Source organism: Thermobia domestica, chromosome 1 (assembly GCF_964235325.1).
Source record: "Thermobia domestica chromosome 1, izTheDome1.hap1.1, whole genome shotgun sequence".
In the NCBI taxonomy this organism is placed as follows: Eukaryota; Metazoa; Arthropoda; class Insecta; order Zygentoma; family Lepismatidae; genus Thermobia; species Thermobia domestica.
The window spans coordinates 256221219-256243877 of NC_137454.1; the positions used below are offsets into that span (position 1 = coordinate 256221219).

Below are 22659 nucleotides of genomic sequence, written 5' to 3' on the forward strand. Positions count from 1 at the left end.
AACCTGTGTAAACAAATTATCTACGTATCAAAATGAAAGTGACTATGTAACGAACAACCCGACCGATCTCGATCAAATTTTCAACATATATTTTTCTTTGTCATTTTACTTTGAAGGTGCAACTTGAGAAAAGAGGAGGGGGACATACATCGAACATGACCGATATTAGTGTCAAATCCATCATTTTCGGAGTCGCTGAGATGAACAGTGGCCCTTCCGATGCCGTTTGATTCCAAATTCAGCCTCGCAACATGGAGGAGGGGAGCTATATAAAATATATTGAAAATGACCGAATAGTTTTCGATGTCACTGAGATGAACAGCCGATCCCGTTTAAATCCAAATTCAGCCCCTTAGTACTTTCCTAAAAGCGAATGATGACGTAAAAGTAATTGAAAATGCCCCATATTAGTGTCGAATTCATATTTTTGGGGGTCCATAAATTGATTGGTGCCCTTTATGTCCAGAATGAAAAGTTTCTCCCCATGCGAAGAACAGATATTCTGCTAGTCTGTAATAACGAACGGAAGTTTCACATATTCAACCCTTTCCATTAGGAAAAATAATTTGTTCGGAAATATTGGCAAAAACCCGGAAAATATAATTTAAAACTATTTCCTCGCATGATGCTACAGCCTTTCTATTTCAAGTATGCTCCTGCTGGCCCTGCTGTCTGTGTTTTCCCATACCTCCCTTGAAAGAGGAGGCGTAAGTTGCTGTGGTCGAGATAATTCAATGGTTGGATGTGGACAGGGATCTTTCCCCGAAGCAAAAGGAAGGTTTCCTCCGTAGGATGTTGGCGGGGGTGAGGCCAAAGAATGTTTCGCTGTTTATCCGATTGCATACTTGAAATAGAAAGGCTATAATCTTATTTACTGTAACCTGTCTGCAGCATATGCACATTATATTTCGCTCACAGGAAAAATACCTAAAGCAGTCAGTTTTTTTACATTTAATTTTTCGTTTTCTGATTTCTGGTAAAAATCTATTATTTGTAGCCCTATATTTTTCGAATAACTCGAAAAGAATTATTAGTTCTGTAAACGAAGCTCAAATTTTAATGAAGAAAGTAACAAATTAGTAATAAGCTGAAAATTGGTACAGATGTTGGGAATGATGTTCTAAACAACATATTAAGTCTCCTGAAATCCCAGGTGACCTTCGCTTCCATATTGGAAAATGGCGGCTGGAAGTGTCAAATGAACAATACACAGATAAAAATAGCAATATCTTCGCTATGGTTAATAGTCAGGTTCCTTAACGTGTCCCGTGTGCAGTGTGATGGTTAAGTATTGCGGGTGGTTTCACCTTTTCAGACATATGTTGGAGAACACGAAAAGCGATGGAAGAGGTCTGAGGTCCGCGACTGGCCAATATGGCGGCCAATTCAAGATGGCGCCCAAGCTAGGTTTAAAAACCGCTGTATCTCGTTTACCTCTCATCCGATTTTGATGCTTTTTTTTAAATTGCAGGTCTATATTAAAACTATATTTAATGTTATTACACATTTTACGCTAAATACAATAGTTTTCCAGGTATTTCGCAAAAGCCGATTTTTGAAAAAAAAAAGTTTTATGTTTATTAAAACAAAAAAAAAATGTTTTCTGTTTATCAGAAAAAAATAGTATTGCGGGTGGTTTCATCTTTTCAAGTTATTCTTGGAGAATAAGAAAAGCGATGTGGAAGTCTGAGGTCTGCGACTGGCTAATATGGCAACGAATTCAAGATGGCGGTCAAGCTAGGTTTAAAAACCGCTGTATCTCGGCTACCTCTCGTCCGACTTTGATGATCTTCTTTTAATTGTCTTAGGTCATTATTGTTATTACTCAGTTTACGCTAAATACAATGTTTTTAAGGATTATAGTATAACATTAATAGAATTGTGTGACATTTTTATATTGTTTGTGTGTATTAAATTTGTTTGAGTGTATTTTTAAAAAAATGTTCTAGATATCTCTGTTAGGAAGAAAAATAGAGAGTTACCAAACTCAGTATACTCAATGCAGCCCTTGCTCATTCCTAAGTTGTTGAAACCTAATAGTCCATTATATCTATAGACCCCCCACCAGAAAAAAGCCTGAACTTTTAATTTCTGTTGCGACCAAAGATTTTGTGTGGATGTTAACTGGTTGCATTGGTATTGAAAGTAGTGCCAGCAATCAGTCTGGGCTACCTCTAACATGGTCTGCACATAATTTAATGGTAGGTAAAAGCAATGCAAAAACGAACAACATAATGTCAATACTTCCAGAAACACAAACCAATGTTACTGTGTTGTACTCTGTGATGAGTCATTTGGAGAAAGTAAATAAAAAAGTTCAAAGTCAGTCTAAGAAATTGGTTGTCACAGCTGGCCTGGGCATATATCGACCACTACTTCATTTAAAAATGACTATTGCGAAGGGAAATTGAGTTTTGATACCTGGGGACTTGCATATTTTAATGGCAGAGTTAAGAGCTATAGGTAGCTATATTGACGAAAGTGGTACTCCTGAGATTTGGGTTGAAAGTGGGATATATATATAGCGAAAATATTGTCAAGAGAATGTTAGAAGGGAAAACTGTACCGCGATCACTTCGAGCTCATATACTGACACTTCATGCATTGTTCAGTCAGCAAGTGGAATGGCACTCCAGGGACGAAAAAGACCTTAAACAAACAATGTCTCCACATGCAACAAATCTATGGAAAGCGTAGCAAAAAGGAGACAGTGAAGAAGTATCCTTAAAGAATCATCAATTCAACACTGCCTTGGTTGAAGAAAACACGCTTGAAAAGCTTGATAAATTCTGTGAAAAAACATGTTCAGGGAATCAACGTCCAACTTTAAAGTTTGTTAAGAACAATGCTGGCTTTTTTTAAGAGCAATTTGAAGTCGTGACTGGGATCTAAGGTTAGTAGCTTTGGAGTTCACAAAGTTTTTTTTTTTTCTTTTTCATGAATATGCGAAACTACAATGCATTATGTGCTTGGCATACAGCTGAAATGAAATTTTTAAAGACGTCAGATACAGAAACTTAAACCAATATTAGGAACGTACGGGCTCCAAATAAATCTGAAGTCTTATTTTGTAATCTTGGATCTGATGAAGCTCTTGAACAGGAAATTCGAAAAATGAAGGTATCAGGTGGAGTAGTAGGCATAACACAAAGCCCACAGACCCTCACCAAATTCTTTTTGGGAACACCTGAACTAGCTAAGATTTGTTTAGAAGTAACAGAACGTGTTCCAGGTGTTCAGAAGGAAAAAGACTCATCATGAGGTAAGCCGATCGAAGTCATCTCGCTACCAAAATAATTTGACCAAGATGACTCTGTGTGCTCAGAATATTTTGTAAACCCTTTCAAACATGATCAACCTTGTAACAATGACTGTCGCACCACCTGAGGTTGTCAATGATGTCACTTCCATGCCAGTCCAGGGATTAGCACAGGACAAGTCTTTTGCAGAAGAGCTGATAATGCTACGGACAAGAAAGTTTTGGGATACTCTTCCCCAGAAGAAACTTAAACTGTTTAGTTCGATGGGAAAGAAAGTAAAAGTGCAAACTAAAGAGGGGGTAGTGGAGGTTAAGGAGGACAGAAAGTTGTTTGCTAGACTTGTCCTTTTGTATCGAGCACGAACATATTTAAAATTAGATGACTGTATCGGTATATATGAGCTGTCATTCCAAGATCTATGTTTTGCAGTGATGGGTCCATGCATCGTATACAAGTTAAAAGCAAGCTCCTTCATCATTTAGAATAGCTTCAAGACAAGGAAACATGCGAAAATCCTGATGAATCACAAGTTGCAGCTTCTGACAGTCCAGTAATACCAGTTGCAATCGTAGATGGAATGGCAGAGCTCAATTCTCTGAAGTTGGACAATAATGCAAAGAATGTGTCAGACTTAGCAAATCAGTTCTGCAGAAAAATCTTTCGAAATATGAGCATTACTCTGAAGTTCATGTTGTATTTGACACATATCTCGAAACTTCATTGAAATATGCTTGTCGTGACCGTCGTCAACATAGAAAACCACCTGGTCAATATAAAATTGAGGCTCACACCAGCATCAAATCAGTTCCCGTTAAAAAACTGCTTTCACATATATAGACTAAGGCATCCCTGACGGAGTATTTAAGTAAAGAACTAATCAAAAAGGCTAATGACGACAATAAAATCATCATTCTGTCCTACAAGGATACTGCAGAAGCTTCAAAGTTAGTTGTATCAGATTTGAAAACTACTCAAGAAGAGGCTGACACGAAAATTATCTTGCATGCCCTACGTGCCATTGGAAGAGGTGCAAAAGTCATAAACGTGTTCTCCCCTGACACTGATGTATTAGTATTGCTCATCAGTTGGTATCCACAGCTCCCAACGAAAACATTCTATTTTCTCATTGGACCTAAACCTCGGAAAATTGAGGTAGAGAAAATGTATGCGAAACTGGGACCACAGCGAACAAATGCACAGACTGGGATGCATGCTATATCTGGTACTGACGTCACTGGTGCTTTCTCTGGAAAAACAAAAAACTACTTTTTGGAACCACTTCATGGAAGCAAATGAAAGAGTGCTTCACGCACTTTCATCTCTTGGCAGAACTTTGCATGTTTCAGATTAAATCTACAATGGTTTGGAAGAGTATCTTTGTTCAGTGTACTTACAAGAGCCGAATCTTCAAAAGTTAAGTGAAGTAAGATGGTGGTTATTTTCAAAAAAACAAGTTGAAGGGACCAGTCTTCCTCCAACTTTATTTTCATTTCGTCCTGAAGTTAGAAGAGCACATTTGCAAGCAATGATTTGGAATACATCAGATATTGGTACACCTTGCCCCCCATCTGCATTAGAATGTGGTTGAAAGTTGGAAAATGGTCATTTTGTTACAGAGATGAGTGAGCTTCCCTGTGGACCTCTAGAAATTCTGTCATCCATACAATGTTCGTGTGTGCAATCACGTTGTGCGCCCCCCCCCCCGTAAGTGTTTCAGGCATGGAATTCCATGTACAGAGATGTGCAGTTGTTCTGGAAATGAACAAAATTGTGACAATCCTTCAAATGAGGAATGTGAACAATTTGATGACAGTGATGATGAAGAGTTTGACGAAAATGACAATGAGTAAAGGACCCCAAAAATGGAAACTATTAGTCTTAAATACTGTAAATTATGGTATAATTATTTAGTAGTACAATTAACAATTCATAAATTATTCATTTCAACTTATAACTTATATATTTTACATATCGTATTGACTCATCAGAATAAAAGTTTTTAATGAATACCTGGATTTTTCGAACACAATACAAATTTCCTCATGAATGTACAATTTCTAATGAACATGGAGCAGTCAGGTTCATTAACGTGTTCCATATACTGTTTGATGATTAAATATTGGGGGTGTTTTCATCTTTCAAGTATTTCTTGGAGAACACGAAAAGCAATAGTGGAAGTCTGAGGTCCCAGACCGGTCCGCGATCTTGAATTCGCCGCCATATTAGCCAGTCGCGGACCTCAGACTTCCACCATCGCTTTTCGTGTTCTCGAAGAAGTACTTGAAAAGATGAAAACACCCGCAATACTATTTTTTTCTGATAAACAGAAAACATTTTTTTTGTTTTAATAAACATAAAACTGTTTTTTTTTTTTTTTCAAAAATCTGCTTTTGCGAAATACCTAGAAAACTATTGTATTTAGCGTAAAATGTGTAATAACATTAAATATAGCTTTAATATAGACCTACAATTAAAAAAAAAAGAACATTAAAATCGGATGAGAGGTAAACGAGATACAGCGGTTTTTAAACCTAGCTTGGTCGCCATCTTGAATTGGCCGCCATATTGGCCAGTCGCGGACCTCAGACCTCCACCATCGCTTTTCGTGTTCTTCAATATGCACCTGAAAAGATGAAAGCACTCGCAATACTTAACCATCAAACTGCACACGGGACACCATGATTGGCCCCTAAGGAACCTGACTATAAACATAAAGAGATAAACTTAGTGTCGTTTTATAGAACATAGATAACACAATATATATATATATATATATATATATATATATATATATATATATATATATTTTTAGAGAGAAACAATTTTTCATAAACGTTTTTTTTTTTTTCAAATATTTAGCTCTAAACTCTAGAATTCCGAAAACTGCTGTCAAACTGATTTACAATTTTATTTAACTTAGGAAGTAACTATTAACAAGTTAAAATTTGACATAAATGTTGATAAAGATTATTTAAATGACATACTAAAATCCCATAACTTCTTGGTTCGCCATACTGGAAAATGTCAAAATGTCCGAAGTAATTGAACGATATTTTCTTCAGTGAAATACAAAATCTGAACCACGCTAAACATTTGAGAAACTTGAAATGCAGTCGATCCGAAGTCAATTCGGATCAATGGTGGTGCAAGGGGGGAAAACATTATGACGTGTTTAAGGTTGTCCTCCGCCATCTTAGAATTAACCTGGTTATTTTAAATGACAACATGGTCATGTGACATATTAAACATCATCCTCGTTCGAAGAGAAACCCAATGGTAAGATTATTTTTCCAAAACCTGCATCAGTTTTGAAGTTGTGAATACATTTAGGATATATGTGAAATGCTCTGAAATGTGCTGTGCGAAGTTTCGAATTGAAAGATAAAATAAAAAACAAGCTTTGTAAGATCTCACATTACGTATTCTTTAATAACCAGGAAAAGAGAGCTAACACATGAGACAATTACAATCACATGATATGTTCAGCATGCCCACCGTTCTGTTTTATGCATATCCTTAACCCGAGACCTGGTGCTTGTGCACTCCGCGAAGCATGGTTGGTGATATTTATTCAATGGCCGTAATGATTCTTCTTTTCAGCTAGCCAATGTAAATAATTTTACACTTTTAGACAATAGCTTTAAAGTGTCCCTCAAGATAGAAATCCAAAGGAGGTAGGTCGGGGGAACCTTGCTCGGCACTCATCTGGTCCATGCCGACCTATCCAACAACCGAGAAAGTGTTATTGAACCATCGATTACATTACCACCATAATGCGGCGGTGCCCCATCTTGTTGCCAATATTGAAGAAATCACTCTTCCTCTTCCAACACAGGTGGCATAACAGTATTTTCAAGCATATTTCCATATTGTGCAGTATCCCAGGTCCCATCAATGAAAACAGGTCCAATAAGTTTTCGCCTCATATTACACACCACGCCATTACCTTATCTGTATCATGCATCTATCCAATTAATCTAGATTTGTATTATGCATCTAGATTTGTATTAGCCCAGTATCGGACATTTTGGTTGTTAATCTCACTTGTTACATAGAAATTTGCATCATTACTAAAAACAATGTTATGAGGAAACACTGGGTCACGAGCTATCTGGGCCAACGCCTACTCACAAAACTCCATTCGTCTATCTAAATCATCCTCTGGCAGTTTTTGTTTCACCTTTATTTTTTAAGGGTGCCACTTTTTCCTTTTTAATATTTTTTGAACACTTTTGACACTAACATTATGTTCACTTGATAGTCGTCGCACACTCTTCATAGGACTTTTCACCAATACACCCCAACAAAGCTGCTGATGTGTTTGGATCAGTTGCATTTCGTGGTCGTCCTGATAAGAGGTAAATCATCAACATTTCCCTTTGCCATGAATTTGGGGATTAGTTTTCGTACGTCACTGTCTGTCACCGGCTCGCGATTAGGATGTCGCTCTTTGAAGACGGATGTTATTGCTGAACTGCATCATCCAGCTAAAAGGAAAATTTCGATTCTTTCCCTCGAGTTAGCACCTTGTCGTACTTACAAGAAAAGAGAAAAGAGAGAGAGTCGGTTTCCGTCTCTACAATGTTCCACACTTGCAAAATTTTAGTGTAAATGATAATATATTCTAGCTTAAATCAATTTAAAACTTCAAACCGTTGCAGATTTTGAAAAAGAACTTTATCATAGGATTTCTCGGTATTGGGCAAATGTTCGGTACAGGGCTAATACAAATTTTAATTAGATAGATGCATCAAAGATGCAAGATGCTTGTAAGGTAATGGTGTGGTATAGAGTATGGGGGCGAAAACTTATTGGGACCTGTTTTCATTGATGGAACCTGGGATGTTGCGCAATATGGAGATATGCTTGAAAACACTGTTATGTCACTTTCGTTGGAAAAGCAAGGGTGATTTAATCAATATTGGCAACAAGATGGGCACCGCCGCATTATGGCGGTAATGTAATCGATTGTTCAATGAACACTTTCCCGGTTGTTGGTTAGGTCGGCATGGACCAAATGAGTGGTCAGCAAGGTCCCCCGATCTACCTCCTTTGAATTTCCATCTTTAGGGACACTTTAAAGCTATTATCTAAAAGTGTAAAATTACTTACATCGGCTACCTTAAAAGGAGAATCATTACGGCCTGTGAATAAATATCACCAACCATGCTTCGCACAGCACATTTCACAACATTTCACATATAACATATCATAAATCTATTCACTTCAAAATTGATGCAGGTTTTGGAAAAATAATCTTACCATTGGGTTTCTCTTCGAACGAGGATGTTGTTTAATATGTCACACGATCATGTCATTTAAAATAAACAAGTTGATTTCAAGATGGCGGAGGACAACCTTAAAGACTTCATAATGTTTCCCCCCTTGCACCATCATTGATCCCAATTGACTTCGGATCGACTGCATTTACAGTTTCTCAAATATTTAGCCCGGTCCAGATTTTGTATTTCACTTAACAAAATATTATCTTTCAATTACTTAGGATATTTTGACATTTTCCAATATGGTGAACGAAGAAGTTGTGGGATTTTTAGTATGCCATTTAAATAATCTTTATCAACATCTATGTCAAATTTTAACTTGTTACTATTTACTTCCTAAGTTAAATAAAATGTAAATCAGTTTGACGGTAGTTTTCGGAATTTTAAAATTTAGAGCTAAATATTTGTAAAAGTATGCGTTTTATGAAAAATTGTTTCTCTATAATATATATATATATATATATATATATATATATATATATATATATATATATATATATATATTGTGTTATCTATATTCTACAAAACGACACTAAGTTTATCTTTTTATGTTCAACCATAGCGAAGATATTGCTATTTTTATCTGTGTACTGTTCATTTGACACTTCCAGCCGCCATTTTCCACTATGGAAGCGAAGGTCACCTAGGATTTCAGGGGACTTTTAATATGTTGTTTACAACATCATTCCCAACATCTGTACCAATTTTCAGCTTGTTACTAATTTGTTCCTTACTTTTTTGCTAATTTGATTGCACTATATGATCGTATTTCCACATACACTGCACAAATGAGTAAATTTGAGCAGCAGATAGAGACAATCTGGCTTCTTTTGAAGTCATGTATTGTTTCCGTAGATACAATCCTGCCACGGCTCAATGTGGTTCAGTTCTCCCCAACACAGCGTATGCACAGAGTAATCACAGCACGATACCACGAGCGCCATCTATCGCCACGCACACAGCTGGTCGAATGACTTGCCTTGAACATGTTCATTGCACCCATACGCTATGAAACAAGTAATTTGGCCAGGGTGTTTAGATGTATTACTTGAGGTTTGAGAATTGAATTTCCATAGTTGTGAAGTCTGCGTAGTTTTGTGAAACGAAATTCATTTGTTTATAAAATACGAAATAATACGTAAACAATTAGTAGACATATTTATTACAATCTGTAACACCGATGTAAATCCGTGTTTTAGTTGGCCACTTTTCAATGGAACCGGTGTTGGCCAAACATATTTCACTGTATATTCCTTCCACGAACCTAAACTTCAATTTTCTCTGACATGTCACTTCGTTTACATCTTTGAACATTTGCTCATGCATGATATCTTCCCCTTCAGTATTATATTGTTTTTCGTACCTTCGTGCTTATGCATTACTGCGATAATCGATGGCTTCTTACCTCTGCTGTGATTGTGATAGCATTATTTTTTATTATTATTATTATTATATATAGCGAGGGAAGGGCCGATATAACTCAGAGATAATTGCACCAAATTTGGTGTAGGGGTAGGTAATGGGAATAGAAAAGAACGTGTGGAAGCATTCGTTTCGCAGGCGTTCGAAATCAGAAATTATGGGCCGTACAGTTCTGGAGAAGTATGGCCTGTCAGATATTGATGGGACGAAACCTTTGCTCGCTGTTGTGGCCAATGCAGAAGTTAAATAAAGTAGAATGAAAACAGAAAATATGAGCTGAACAGAAAATACGCCAATGTCCGCCCTCAGTTCCACCTGGCGAATGCCGGGATACTAAATATATCAACTACCCTGCCCTTGTCGTTACTAATTGGGTATGTATCACTAGTTAGCTTATGGAAATTATATTAACAAAATAAAGAAAATGCACACAGAAATTAATCATGGGCACCGCCAGAAGTTTTCCAGGTAATGGGTCGAAATGAAGTTACTGTATTTCTTCACACTAAAAGATGCTGTCAGTACGCAAGTATGAAATGTTTGAACACACAAATATTAACTGATTCATTTGTACTGATGTTCAACGTGGCGCCCACCAAAATTAGTGTGTGTTTGTGAGGCGAATTTAAATATATATTTCGGAATTAGTGATATTTTGTTATGGCCGTCCACAGTTGTTCCCATTTTAAAGTAACCTTTGGAATACATACAAGACTTTCCCTTAACACACCTATGTTAACACAGAGGATAAAGGAAATATTTGAATTTGGTCTACTCACCACTAGAAAGCAGCAAAATGTAGGCCTATTGGACAGAAACAGGCTCGTAACAACTGCGTTCAAGACTCTAAATAAAACTCACGCATGTTTTACAAACACTGCACTTTAATAGTGTGAACACAAAATGAACATGAGCGTTTCACGGCTATTGCCTAGCGCACACGAGACAGAATGTCTTCATTGCTTACACATGCCATGTTCGTAAAGTTAGCTTTCAAATTCGTCTCACCAAGATTAGAAAATATCGTAGTTAACCTTAATATAACGTATAGTGAGTTATATAATGAAACGGTTGTTAACAGAAGCATTAAGAAATACTACAGGCACAGATAGTACCAGGAACTGTATTTGTAAAAATAAATACGCTAATAAAACCAACACACGTTCAGTCTGAAACAGATGAGACTACTTTTTAAAAAATGTGTTTCAATTCCTCTTTATAGAGATAAGGTGGATAATGGCAGGTGCAGTTGATTGATGATTCAATATTCCAGTATTTCCCTGGTGGGATTGAAAGCGGACATTGGCTCATTTTCAGTTCAGCTCTTCTTTTTCTATTTTCATTCTACTTTATTTAACATATTCTGCATTGGTTACAACAACGAGCAAAGGCTACGTCCCATTAATATCTGATTGACAGGCCATACTTCTCCAAAACTGTACGGCCCATTATTTCTGATTTCGAACGCCTGCGAAACGAATGCTTCCCACGTTCTTTCCTATTCCCATTACCTACTCCAACACCAAATTTGGTGCAATTATCTCTTGAGTGACATCGCGCCGTTCCCTCGTTAGCTTATTATACTCAAAGCTTAAGTGTTCGTATTGACCTTTGGTTTCTGTCCTATTCCTGCGATATTTAAATACTTATCTTACAATTTCTGAGCAACTCTATTTCCATATTCTGATTTTCCAACTTTTCATTACTTAATTGTGTCCCCTTTTCTTGTGGCCAACTAATTTATTCGGTGACATAAGAAAGCCGAAGGTTCAACACCACCAGGCAGAATTTTTTGTTGGGAGAGGTCCAAGCTTTGGAGGAAGTCCAATACTACAAGGCACTACGTCTATATACTATTGAACGCGTATTATTCTGCACCCGAATAGGTAAGTAATTGTAAAATATTTCCACTTATATTTTCATTTTTTTTTTAAAAAAAAAAAGGTAAAAACTAGATCGTTTATGTAAGAGAAAAAGTACAAATGAAGTCTAAGATCAAAATTTCATGCTACACCAAAAAGGACGAGTATGCTCGTCTTTTTTTTTTTTTTTATCGAAAACTTAAAACGACGAATATAGTCGTCCTAGCTTCCGTTTACCTGTTCTTCTTTTAGAAAGTCGAATATACACGTTTTCTACTGTTTCTTTGTTTCCACCAGATAGTGCTGCTGAAGAAATCATTTACGAGTCTTGCCGATAGATGTCAGTGCAATCTCATCCACGTAGCGTTCTAGACTGTTTTTTTCAACGACAGTGTTTGCGATTAAGCCAATTCCGGCGATTTAATTTTTTCTCTTGTTTTCTGATGTGATTTACCTTTCTTGTGACTATGGAAAGTGATTAGGAGTTTGACGTTGAGTTTAGTGGTTCAGATAGCTCCGAAGAAAGTTAAAAGAAAGTTCTGGAGAAGGAAGTGATGCATAAAGTTCAAGCGGGAATGACTTTGCCAGTGTCAGGCAATGGTGTGAAATTGATACGTCTGGACAATTCCCACCTGCTCGCCCGCGCTTTGCGTTCAGTTGTAAACCCGAAGTGCATTTCGAGCCACATGTTGATGTTTTGTGGTACTTTAGGTAGTTTGTTGACGATGAATTTTGTGGGAATTTTGGTGACTGAAACGAAAACATATGCAAGGCAAACAATGGCACAAGAATGGAAAGATACAACAATGGACAAAATGTACATTTTTGTTTTGCTCATTCTGTTACAAAGTATTGTGAAGAAGCCGACATATCAAATGTACTGGTCAAAGAATCCAATTTTGTCTACACCAATTTTTCGGCAAACTTTACCATACCAAAGATTTCTGCATTTGAAGAGGAATCTGCACTTCTCAGACAATAGCGCATATGATGCTGAGAGTCATCCATAACCAAAATTGAATAAAATATGGCCAATTTTTTTTTTTTTATCTCATCTACTAAATTTCAAGCTGCTTGCACTCCAGAAAGAGATGTGACAATTGACGAAAATTTGATGTTGTATACAGGGCGGTTGGGATGGGTCCAATATATGCCTCTAAAACGGGCCAGATTTGGCAAGTCCTTCATGCTGTGAGAGTCCTCAACGGGATATGTCTGGTCGCTAATAATATACACAGGGTCTGGCACCTAATTTCATGACGATTATAAAGATCTACCTATGTCGTCACAAGTTGTCATGACTCTCATGAAACCCCTGCTGAATATGGGATACTGCCTAAGTGTAGACAACTTCTGTAGTTCTCCCCAGCTTGCAGATATTCTCATATCTAACAGAACAGATATGTATGGCACTGTGCGCCCAACAAGAAAGGACTTGCCTCCATCGTTTCAGAAAAAGAAACTGAAGAAAGCAGATACGAGGGAAACTTCTTGCCCTAAAGTGGAAAGACAAAAGGAAAGTATGTATGTTATCCAGTATTCATAGTGCGGAAATGGAAACACGCAGACAAGGGAACAAAGTCGTCGTGAAACCAGCGGTCGTTTTTGCATATAATGATACCTTGGGAGGTGTTAATAGGGTTGATCAACACATCGCAAACAATCCACTACCACGAAAAAGGAATATATATATATATATATATATATATATAAGAAAATATTTTTCCTCTTGGAACTAGCTGTGTGGAATGCCTTTGTACTCTACAGAAAACATGAAGAAGAGAAGACTGGTCTTGATTTTCGTGTTGATTATCGAGAAATTGGTTGTTCAGCATTAAAAAGAAGAATTTTCACCGAAAGCAACTGGTCGCCCCTCAGCAAAGGCAACACAAATGCGACTTATTGGCTGACATTTTCCTTCTGCGATTCCTTCCACTGAGATGAAACAAAACCCGACACGAAAGTGCAGGATGTGCAGTAGTGTGTGTGATGCTAGAGGAAAGAAGGCTAGACGAGAATCCAGATACATGTGTCCGGACTACAGGGTTTGCCCAAGTGGGCCCAGCCCGAAAAAACCCGGTGGGTTTTTTCGGGTTGGACCCACCTGAAAAAACGCACTTTAAAACCCACCTGGGTTTTTGACCTATTTGTTAGTATATTATTAATACAACTAAGGTGAGCACTTGTAAGTGATTTTTATCAGATTTTAGACTTTCCTTGGGCGAATTAGAGGCTTTCACGTTAAGGTATACAACAACATTCAACATAAGACCTTTATAAAGTTCTGAAGGCACTAAATGAACTAAGAAAAAAAAAAACACCTTAGCTTGAGATAGTTATAGAACAAATTAATGTATGGATTATGCTTGTAGCCTATTTGAAGTAAAGTAAGCAATTTTGTACTTTAGAAAATATTTTCCGTGAATAGTATGCTTGTCGACACCGAGGGACATTATCACTCATACGTTTGACAGGTTTAAGTTCATAGGTGCCGGTACTAATAGTACATATGTAAATACATTATTAAAACTATTAGTATTATTTCTTACCTTTGATGTAAGACACAAGGTTCTTCAACTAAAATTTGGTTTTCCAACAATAACAGTTTAATTCAGTCATTTGTTGCTACCCTTCAAATAATCATTCTGTAGAATCAATACCAGCAATACCGTAAAAATTCTTGTCAAATTTAAGAAGCTTAATACTCGGGGTTTCGAAGACTATGTGACGCTTACTATTTCAGGCGCTGAGTTCAAATTTCCGTACTAGTGGAAGTTTTAATGTACACGCCATGAAAGAAGTGCTCGGGAAATTCCCGAATTAAACGCAGAAGGATCGGAAATGAATACTTCAACAATAAAACTATTTATTTTACGCTTAAGCCTGCCATACGTCCCGTAAAAAAATAGGAATGTCCCGTTTTTGGGCCCGAGTGTCCCGCGTCCCCGTAAATTTAGTCGAGACGGAAATGTCCCGTATTTTAACTCTGTTCCATTTCTGCTATCAATATCAGCTTATTCGAAAAGTGAAAAACAAAAACTTCTGCCATTGGCTAGGAATCCTGTAATTAGTGAATGAACAGTACGCTGTTGCATGTACCAGTTTCGAGGAAGTTATAACACACCCTGTTCGACTTGATAGCGAGCAAAATTTGCAAAGCTACTTTTTCCATTGCACTTGATGGACACTCGAATATTCTCCGGAACATTAAAAAAAGATGGCTTTGAGTGTTCTTCATCAACACATTAGATAAGTTAACAAGAATTATAATCTTTTTCAGAGGCTAGGGGCAAAGAATTGTGCTTTGGTCCAGGTCTTAGAAAAATGTAAATCAGGTCCTGACAATTACACACGACACAAGGAGAAAAATCAGTTTTTCATCAGATTAAACTGACGAACGTAATTTTGGCAGATACAGCTATGTAAATAAATATTGCTAAACGCGCGAAAAATATTGAAAGTGGATTGTACCACTGATTTAAATAATTTGCATGTTGTTTTCCTGTAAAGCATTTTTATATCACATCTTAAGTTTTTAGGCATCTTCAATCTATACAATTAATTGCAGGGTACGAATAGAGAAAAGCAGCTGCTGCTTAGTGAACTTTCGCCTATTATATTATTGAAAAAAAAAATAAATCTTTTAGTTTTAGTCTCACGGTTATGCCTGCTATGCTCAAGGTGACGGTAATGATGAGAAATGAATGAAATGACAGAATTAAGAAAGTGGGAGGAAACGTGAGAATCTCGAGAAAACCCACGCACAAGGTGTTTGTCCACCACAAAGCTCACTTGGCACGAGCTAAGATCGAACTAGGAACTCCATGCACTAGAGGTGAACGCTCTACCACTGAGCTACCGCGGCCTATTATACTTTTGTTCATAACCAGACTACTGTTCATTGCATTGTGTTGGAAAGTTGAGGGAAGGGGGGATCTTAGGTGTCCCGTATTCTCATGGAGAAAATATGGCAGGTTTATTTACACTGGAAGATGTTAATTTCATATAAGACATTTTAAAACATTTATTTATTTCATACTGCATGAATTGTAACTTTGTTTTAAATTAATAGACCCCTTTCGGTATTCATATTTGGCGAAAGTAAGTCAGGCTTCTGGATGACTTGATCTGCATTTGTTCGTTTTTTCTGCCGAGCTCATTCATGGCTATGCGGTTAGTGTACGCGTCTTCGGCGTGGGACCCGGGTTTGCTTCCCGGAGGGAGCTCATGTGGTTCGGATTCAACGTTAATCAGTAGGTTCCGTCTCATATAGCCTCGCTGCTGAAAGGGACGTTAAACACAAAATCAATTCAACTCGTTTGTTTGCCTCTACCACACACACTACTGGGTACAACTTTTGGCCTTTTAAGTTAAAATTTTCAAAACACAAATACGAGACACACTAAATTTTCTGTATAGATTTTGGCGGCATACCAACGAAAATATCAAAATGGCAGCCATTTTTCAAAACAGCGAGTATCCACGCTACGAAGCGTAATTTTCAGTCTTTTAAGTTGAAATTTTGACGGTGGAAGCACGAGATATGCTAAATTTGCTGTATAGATTTTCTCGGCGATCGAATGTAAAATTTCAAAATGGCGGCCATTTTTTTTTTCAAAACACCAGTAAGTAGAAAATTGTTTCAAGTTGTGACAATGACAATCTTGAAATATAAATCACATTTTAACACTTTTATCCCAAAGACATTGGAATATTTCGAAAAAACCCGAAGAAATCCAATTAAACCCGAAAAAATCCATATGGGCCCAGGTGGGTTGGGCTTTTTCAAAAAAGCCCGGGTTTTTTCAAACCCTGCCGGACTATGATGTAGCTTTATGTATTGATCCATGTTTTAGGGCTTATCACACAGCCAGTAACACATAAACAATGCATCTCATATTTAGTGTGTACTTTATACAGGGTGTTTCTAAACAACCCGACAACATTTGGGAGTTGATTCTGGCACCAAAATAAGACAAAAAGTATAGACCAACCTGGGTGCACAAATGGTTCTTTTCGGAGTTATAGGCTGCGGAAAGCATGAAAAAAATGAATGAACTCCAAAGGCCCATAGCTTCAAAATTATGGGACCTACCGTAGTCGGTTCAAGACTTCACTTAGAAGCTAGTATGTGCTCTATCCAAATGTCCAAGTTTGAGTCCTGCGGTACTCCCGCAATTTTTATAGAGGTATTTGGTGAGTACTTCAAATTAAATGCCCACAACCAAACTCCCTCTATAAAAATTGTTGCGTGAGTACCTTCGGATTCTGAAACATGTATTTTTGGATAGCGAACATATTAGTTCTTAAGTGAAGTCTTGACCCCGACTACGGTTGGTTCCATAGTTTTGGAGCTATGAACCTTTAAAGTTCATTTTTTCAGATTTTCGACAGCCTATAACTCCGAAAGAAAGCATTTGTGCACCCAGGAAGGTCTACACTTTTCGTCTTATCTTGGAGTCAAGAATCGCCTCCCAAACGTTATCGGTGTCGTTTTCGAACACCTTGTATATGCTAGTGTGCAATTATATACAAAAACAATGTTCCAAGTGCACACTAATTGTTATTTCAACTCTCTTTTTGATTATTTTTGTGCTATACAAATACAAATTCACTTATTTCTACAATTTCCATGTTTAATATTGGTCTAATTGCAAGGACGAGTATACTCGTACTCGTCCTTTTATTTTAAAGGCTATTCGAATCCCTGTATCTCATTGTTGAGTTGTCAACAATGAACACTATCACCACCATTTATAATGTTCTTATGTGAATATTGTAAGAAAGTAATAGAAAAAATACTTTATAAAAATGGAACAACTTTCGGTTGAAAAACTGTACGTCAAGAGGTTAAACAGGTATAGTTTTATTGAGAAAATGTACAAATATGTGTTACAAAGTTTTGGGGGGTCCGGACCCGGTGGACCCTTGTAAGTGCATTATTGATAACCACAGAAACAAACAACTTCGCTATGAACCTTAACCTGTGCGAGTTAATTTTACTCGCCAGTTCCCCCAAGATACTGTTCATATTAACATATTACAATTAAAACATTAAAGATAGATAAATACACTTTCGAACGGGACAATAACAATACTTAAATACCATTTTAGATAAAGTATGATTATCAGAAGAGTCTTCATTCCAATTCAATCCTTAAACAATTCCAGATGTGTTGTTCAATGCAAACTAATTGATAACACATACTAAATCAAAGAGAAATAATTATCGTGAATTAAGGGTTGAAATTATCTAATTGTTTTTGGTTTGAGATTGTTTATTTAAAAGTTCCCTATTATTAGTATTAATAATTTAATTCAGAGTCCGAAAGTTGATTTGACAGTCAGCTATGTTCAGTATACTGGCTCCAGCAAATCTTCAAAATTTATTTGTAATTTGAAAATACTATGTACCAGGCCTAACCAGCCCAAAATATAAGGGGGGCGGTAGAAGTTGGGGGGAGGGGCGATACAACCATAATGTAGTTCATTTGCAAGCCTGGCTTGAAAATTTTAGAGGAGGCAGTAAAAATTTAGGGGGACCCGGCCGCTGGTGTATTCAGAAGTCCACCCTCCCGTTTGGTTCATTTTGCTGAGTTCCCTGACCACACTATTTTCCTCCTCAGCCAAGCAGACAGAAAGCTATCACTTCCACCTTCCTGTTTTTTCTGTGATGCTGCCTTGATGTGCTTATCTTCGGATTTTCATAGAGCATTCGAATAGGGGAATTTGTTGATTCTTTACAAGAAAAAAAGGTTTGTTATTCGTAGATAGTATTTGAATCTAAGCTAAACCTTGTGCGCGGGTTCTTTTGGCGTTCTCCCCTTTCCACTTTATTAGTATCTCACATTATCGTCCATTCCATCATGTTTCCCTTAGCCTCGGTGCATAATTGTGATACGTTAATAATTAAATTTTTGGCCGCTAATAACATATTGACAACTCTGTTTCTGTTTCTTGTATTATTTTCTGAGTTTTAGGGTGATATTCAAATTTTTGTTTTTTCTATACCTTACTTAAAAGTATATGGATGCGAACAAGAACTTGAAATGAACAACTGAAAATTTCCTATTTTGAAATTGTGCTCGTTTCTTACGTATGCGCTTGTTTCTTACGTTTCAGTATCGATAGTATATGAGACGTGGACCTACAGTTTGATAATAGCATCCGAACCATTGAAATGCGATCAGTGCTGTCGACCCTGGACTACATGTACAGAGCGCGAGAGATAGCATGAGCTATGAGAAGCGGGAGGTAGGAAGAACGCTAATCGCTGCGAGGGTGACAGAGGAGAGAGAGGGAAGATACTCATGCCGATACTAACCTCCAACATAAGTAACAACAATGGATAATAACTACTTAACGCAACTTATATATATTATGATAGGCTTACCTGTAGCTTCAGGTATTTATAAAGGCTCAATACCGTCCATACAATCCATCTCATCATCATCGTCTTCCGTCTCGTTGTCACTTTCTTCAGAAGAGTAACTATTACTGTCACTGTCCTCGGCTAAGTTTATTGTAACGTTTTCAGTAAGAACGTCTGGCTTAGGTTCCATTTGCAATTATGCTTGTTCAAATCTTCGTACTTTATCACACCTAGGCTTCCACTCTTCCGCTGTTATTATTGTAAATTTCTCCGGCGAGTTTCATCGCATCGATAATGGAAAAAGTGGTATTTCTTGCTGCTACATATTCTTTGACTGCAGCCCACAACTCTATCGGGTTTAGATCAGAATGATACGGGGGCAAACGAAGAACTGTATGTCCATATTCAGCAAGGAGCAAATCTACTTTAAATGTCCGAAAACTAGCTTTATTGGCTTAGATTAAATTATAAAGTTCTGGTTTGTACATATTTTCTCTGAAAGGAATATTGTGTCTTACAAGCCAATAGATCATTACAGCTTTACGAGATGATGATGTCGGTGAAGGATCTAAACAGACATTGTGATATCGTGCATTGTCATTGTCTATCTCAAGAACTGAATTACTTGACAAGTTAGGAATTAGCCGTGACTTCAACCACTTTTCATAGTTTTCATAATTCATGTCGTGATAATCGCCAGATTTCGTTCCAGATTTGAACATCACTAACGCGTCTGGGATGAAACAGTTTTCTCCGCCAGCATGTATGATTACTACGCGTTGTCCTTTAGAAATTGGTGTGAGTAAACCTATATTCTTCTTATTGTTCCACGCGTGTTGTTTTGTGTGCGATGAATGCAAGTACGTCTCATCCATGTAAATTATGGGGCGGTTCTGCGTTCTGTAATGATCTATAGCTCGCAAATAAGCCAACCTCAGACCGAAATTAATCTTTTTCAATAAGTAGTCGTCTATTATTTTCAGCCTTAATCCATCTAAATCCTAAGGAACGAATTATTTTCCGTAAAGACCAAGTGCTTCCATTAAAATTAACCTTTTCTCGAAGTATTCGCAACAGTGATATTACAGAAGGTCGTTGACCGTGAACGATATGAAATTCATTAATTGTTCGACGAATAACGCATTTGTCAGAACCATCCACTGAGATTTTTGTTTTTCGTTGTGCTCGCCTCTTATTCGGATTAGAAAAGCTCGTTCCCCTGATTGTTTTTTCCCGCTCACTCAAAACACGTTTTAGTGTACTTACTGAAACACTGGTAGCTTCAGATACTCGCTTTTGCACTTGTTTTACATTAATTGGATTTCCACTGTTAGCCTCTCTCTTCATAAAATTATATACATTAACCAAAATCTCTCTGCTTTGGCTGTGAATTACTTTCGATCCTCAAAGTTTTCCGCTCTTCTTACCCTCCATTATGATTTTTTTTTTTTAAAAAGAACAAACCAGCACACAACACAGACTAAAACGACACAGAACTATGCACAAAGAACCACTCTTCACTGAACACAAGAACACTGTGTCCAGTTCGGCTTCTGCATGTCTCTCTTAAGACGCCCCCATCTGTGTCAAAAATAACCACCCCGGGAGGGAGGGTACCAATAGGACCACTTTGTTTTACCAGAGAAAACGACAAACTTCCCTGTATGAGAGGGGAAGGAGTTGACAGGTCTGTAGCCACGATTTCCCTAAGGCTAGGACATGAGTCGTGGTCCCCAGAATGAATGGATTGCAAATATAGGTGGTGTTATGTTATATATTTTTTTTAGTTATTTTAGCTTACTTTACGATCACCATGTATGTAAAAAAAATTAGAGTAAGGAAGCCTTTAACGGACCGAATGCACTTTTACATCTTATTAAATAAATATGCTACTTTATTGTTAAAATTTTTTTAAAATGAAGATGAGAAAGCAGGCTGCAGATTGATTCAAAGTGTCTTTGTCATCCCTTCCCAGAAATGCTTCAAATCGCCAAATTCTAGTTCACCGCTGTGGCAGTTAGCAACACTATTACGATTGCCTGATCCTTTCAAGTGTGTTGGTGGCGGATTTCAAGGTCATAGTTCATGCTATCCCTCGCGCCCTGTACCAAAGGCGCGCTCACTAGGCATTAACACCATTACGGTAACTACTGCAATTATTGCGGGCAACTATTGCGGAATGTATTTACCATTACAATATTACAGAACTTGTATAAACGTAGTTACAAGAGGAAGTCAATAAGTATCTGCAATCAATTTTTATTATTTATTACCACAAGAAAATGAAATCTTTCAAGTTTTACGTCCCATGGTTATGCTGGTTTTGCTAAAGGAGACGCTGATGATGAAAAATGAACGAAATGGTAGAATGAAGAAAGTGGGAGAAACGGGAGAAACCCGAGAAAACCCGCGAGCACGGTGTTTGTACACCACAAAGTCCACACGGCGCTGGCTGGGATCGAACCAGGCACCCCCAAGCACCGGAGGTGAACGCTCCACCACTGAGCCACCGCACCTCCATTAATACCACAAGAGTACAATGTTTTTATTCTTATCATTTTTCAACAGTCACCCTACTTTTAATGCACCTGGTCAACTATTGCTCAAGCTTTTCAATCTGCTTTGAAGAAGAAAAAAAATCTGCGCAGCAAGCCACAAATGCACCGCTTCCTTCACCTGCTGTCGGAGCTGAATCAGTGGCCTTTAAGAGCATCTTAAGTGGACCAAACGGATGGTAATCCAACGGAGCGATACCCAGACTGTATCAAAATTCTCCAATCTCGAAACTCAGCGTCTGAAGAGTTTAAGTGGTGTGGGCGGCGGTACGTGGACATGCATTGTCAAGCAACACAAGAACGCTGTCACAATCGACCTCTGCGTTTATTACGAATTGCAGGCCTCAACTTGCTTAACAGCATATCACTGTACCTTTTACTGTTTATTGTTGACACCTTTTTCCAGGTAAATTTTTCACTGTTTGTTGCCATCTTTTTCAGGTAATGTTCCAGGATTTGCCCTTGTGAGTCTCAAAGCACTGTGAACATTGCTCTCTGCAGAAGGTTGACTCTCGAATTTCTTCTTGACTGGAGATCTGGGGTACTTCCATTCCATGCTCTGGCGTTTGCTCTTTGCTTCAAAGTGATAAATCCCGTTTCATCTCCAGTGATGATTCGCTTGAGAAACGCTTTACCTTCTTTAGCATAACGGTCTAGTAGGTGCTGACAATTCCCTCACGGTTTCACTTGTGTTCGAGTTTTTTGGGAACCCAGTTCGTACAGGCTTTTTTGAAAATTTAGCCTGTTATGTATGATTTCGGATACAGAACTATGTCTAATCTGCATATGGGCTGCCACTTCATCAACAGTCACTCATCCGTTATTCAGAATCAAGACACGGACTCATTCAATAATGTCACCAGTTGATGCTGTAGCTGGACGCCCTGTTCTAACCTAATCCTTCAC

At 37.6% G+C, this 22659-nt stretch overlaps 1 protein-coding gene across 1 annotated transcript in view; it reads left to right on the forward strand.

The window, feature by feature from the left end:
* The window catches only part of LOC145660529 (serine/threonine-protein phosphatase 2B catalytic subunit 3), a 412317-nt gene that overhangs the window by 233883 nt on the left and 155775 nt on the right, over positions 1-22659 (forward strand). The gene's annotated exons all lie outside the window — the stretch shown is intronic.